Genomic DNA, 3863 nt, shown 5'->3' with positions numbered 1-3863 from the left:
GAGGTATCTTCCAAGGTATTATGACAGAGTTCAAGGATTTGTCTCAAGATGATTGTATAACTTTTGGGTAGAGACATGTGTAGTCTTATTTTGGATAATGAATTATTTCTGAGAGGAAAGAGATCTGCTAAGAGGGTATTTATCCAGGTTGATCATTTTGTTGTTCAATCTAAGGTTGTGGGGTGAGGTGGAATGGTTGCAGGGTATTAAAAGCAGTGGACAGTTTTAGAGATTTGAAAATCTTCTGAATAATTATTTTATGCTTAATGACTGATAGTAATTTGAGTTGTTTTAGTTTTTTTGTATTCAGAAAGGGGAGAGCTTTGTAGTTAAAGCTGAATGTTTTGATATAGTTATAGTATAATTTTACCCATGTAGGAGCCCAGGTAGACAAATTGGAAGCATAATCATATATTGTAAGTATCTTGTTTCCATTGATAATATCGTAATAATGTTTGAAATCAGGTAGACTTAAACCACCCTTATCTTTTGGGAGAGTTAGTCTATTATAGCTAATCCTAATAGATTTGGGGGACCATAGGAATTTGGAGAAAGATGTGTGGAGGAGTTTTAAAAAATTTGTTGTGAATTATTGTGTTAGACACATTAAAAATATAAAGTAGATGAGTTAGAATGTTCATTTTTATTATAGAAGCTTTGGCAAGAATTGGGAGATGTAATTTTGCCCATCTGTTCAAATCTTCTTGGGTGTTAGATCATAGTTTGGAGATATTATTTTAATAGCTTTGGTTGGGGTCTTGGTGAAAGGAAATACCGTGATACTGTGGAGTGTCTTTAATTTTGATTTGAGAATGGGGGGAGCTAGATAGTCAGCAAAAAGGGTTCAGAGGAAACATTGTTGATTTCTCTAAGCTTAGTTTATTGTTGGAGAATTTCGAGTAATTATCTACCGGGTCTAGTATTTTTGGAAGTTCAGAATTGGGGAGGAGTAATAGAGATTAAGATAATCAGCAAAGGCTGAGAATGGAATTTGAATATTGAAGAGGGTGGGGATATGATGAAAAGTTATTTGTGATTAAGAAAATATGTACTGTATGTATGATCATATGCAATTAAGGTGATTAACAGAAAAATAGGTTCAATGTAGAGGTTACATAGGTAGGGCAACATTAGACATTCTTGTTTAGCTCCATTATTAATGTCAATTCAAGAAGATAGGTTGTTGTTGATTTGTAAGGTAGCGGGGGCATTGGAGAGTACAGTTTTAATAAATTGTATGTAAACTGGAGGAAAGTTGAACCTAGGGAGAGTAAATAGGAGGAATTCTACATTAAATTTGTCAAAGGCTTTAGAGGCATCGATAGCCAGAATATATATAGGGTTGTGATTAGTGTTAGAACGAGTTAAGAGGGTATCAAGGAGAAGGGCGTGGTCAAAGGTTTGTCTCTTCTGAGTAAACCCTGATTGTTCAGTGGAGATAATGGTAAAGATAATAGGTTTAATTCTGTTAGCTAGGATAGAAGTGTAGATCTTCATGTCAAGGTTAATAAGAGCAATGGGCCTATAATTCCAATGTTTTTTTAAGATCAGAGTTGGATTTAGGGATGAAAATCATTTTGGAGACATTTAAGTATAAATATTTTATTCCATTATGAGTAATGTAGGTAAATAGGTGGAGAAGGAAAATAGATATTTTTTGACTAAAAGCTTTTCAGAATTCTGCAGTAAAGCCATCTGGGCCTGGGGTTTTATTGGGGTTGAGCTTGTTGATAGCCGTAACAATTTCTTGTTGGGTTATGGGAGATGATGGGGTGGTTTGTTGTTCAGGGCTACGTTTAGGGAAAGCTAGTTGGTTCAAAGTTTCTATATCTGATTTTCAAAGTTTCTATATCTGATTTATTTGAATGGAGGTCATGAAAACTATATGAACCTCTATAGATTTGTTCAAAAATGTCAATTATATCTTGTTTTTTATGGGAGGTCTTACCTTGGTAGGTTATTTCCGTCATACTTGAGGAGAGTTTGTTTTGGTTGCTTGATCTAGCAAGAAATTTTGAGGGCAGGTGGAACCAATCTGAGTAGTTTGTTAAGAGTCCTTATTTCATGAGAAGATAAGTTTTTATTGTTGAGATCCAAAAGTTTTTTTTCTGTAGATGGATTAATTGTTTTTCAGATATAAGAGTGAAAGTCGATTGAAGTTTGGACTCAAGCTTATTCATTTTATTTTTGATAGATGATTCTTGGGATAAGTAACTTTTTTTATAATAAGATGTTTTATTGATGAGAGTGCCTCTGATCATGGACTTAATGGAGGCCCAATAAATGTAAAAGGGTAGTTGGCTGTGTTTGATAGAGGTCAAGGCTTGGTCGAGGGTACCTTCAACTTCCTGTTGAATCTCTTTGTTGTTTAATAAGTTAGGGATAAGTGCCCAGGTGTAACCTCTATTTTTAATAGATGGGTCTTTGGACCAGTCGATATTTAAAGTAATCTTCTAGTGGCCCAAGAAGAACCTGGATTCAATATGAAATAGAATGTAATAATTGAGGAAGATAGAGACAAGGAAAAAAATCCAGCTTGGACCACATCTTATGACAGTGTGAGTAAAAAGTGAAATTATTATTGGGGGTATTATTAGACTGTGAAGTACAGGGATCAACTAAATAGAAGTAATTCTTGAGTCTTATTATGGCTAAAGAAGTGTGGCTGTTATGTGTGGTTTTAGTGTTTGTTCTGTCAGTTAGTGGATCTTGAATAGCATTTCAGTCTCCACCTAGAATATAGTAATCGTTAGGGAAGGAGGAGAGGACTTTGTAAATAGTCATGATAAATCCATGTTGTTTGATGCTAGGGATGTATACATTTAATAAGAAGAAAGGTTTGTCTAAGTGTGGACAGCAGAATATTATGCAACACCATCTGCCTTCAGTATCTGTGTCATAGCTTTTAATTTCCTGGGGGAAGTTCTCTTTCACTATGATACCCCTGAGCTATTTATATTTGTGCCTGAGGCTATGATAGACTTAATCCATTTTTTCTTGAGCACAGAGTACCAATGTTCTGGTAGTAAATGTGTTTCCAGCACTAGAGTTAAGCTGACTTTAGATTTAAAGACCAAGTGAAAAAATAATTTTCTTTTCTATCTGAACCCCTTAATATTCCATGAATTAATTATCCACATGGAGCTGGATTATTTTGGTTACACTGATAAGGAGAAAGGGGGAAAATATGACAGTAGCTACTTTAGTTTGTGGGGACATAGGCATAAATCTCTTCCTGCAATTACCTTGTGCCTAATCAGAAACCTACAAAGCCTGGAAGAGATAGGGAATATAAGTAGTAGAGCTCTAACTTTATACATACTGAGATGGTTAGTGGGCATGCAATCTCTAAGCATTGAATTTTAATAGTATGTAATCAAAAGTTAAAAAATATTACTTACAGCGTATATATAACATAACTTCCTAGCAATTCAACTGCAAATTTCTAGCTCTTAGTGTGTTAGGTGGGGAAAGGTAGAGAGTAGGGACTGGGTGTGACTATGGTGGGTCTCACATAAGGTGTAACTGGATATTTAAGTATGGCACAAAAGATGTCATGCCCCATGTTGAACTGTATGAAAGTAATTTGAGTAAATTCTTCTATTCCATTTTGTGGGAACACTTCTCCATGTATAAACAAGATAAACAGTATAATATAACCATCGAGTTTCAACATGAAATTAAACTGAGAAATAGGTATAGCTGTTAACATTTCACAACTGTCAGTATCTTGCAGATCATGCAAAGAAAGACTGTAAACATTTCACATATATAGCAGAGAAATTACACATTTACCAGTTAATACTAATTATACTATAGAAACCAGGTTAATAGTATCAAGCAGAAAACATACGGTAGTAATG

This window comes from Protopterus annectens, chromosome 5.part0 (assembly GCF_019279795.1).
Source record: "Protopterus annectens isolate FY-2018-M chromosome 5.part0, PAN1.0, whole genome shotgun sequence".
Classification (NCBI taxonomy): domain Eukaryota; kingdom Metazoa; phylum Chordata; order Ceratodontiformes; family Protopteridae; genus Protopterus; species Protopterus annectens.
The sequence above is the reverse complement of the archived record's forward strand: the minus strand, read 5'-3'. Positions refer to the sequence as shown.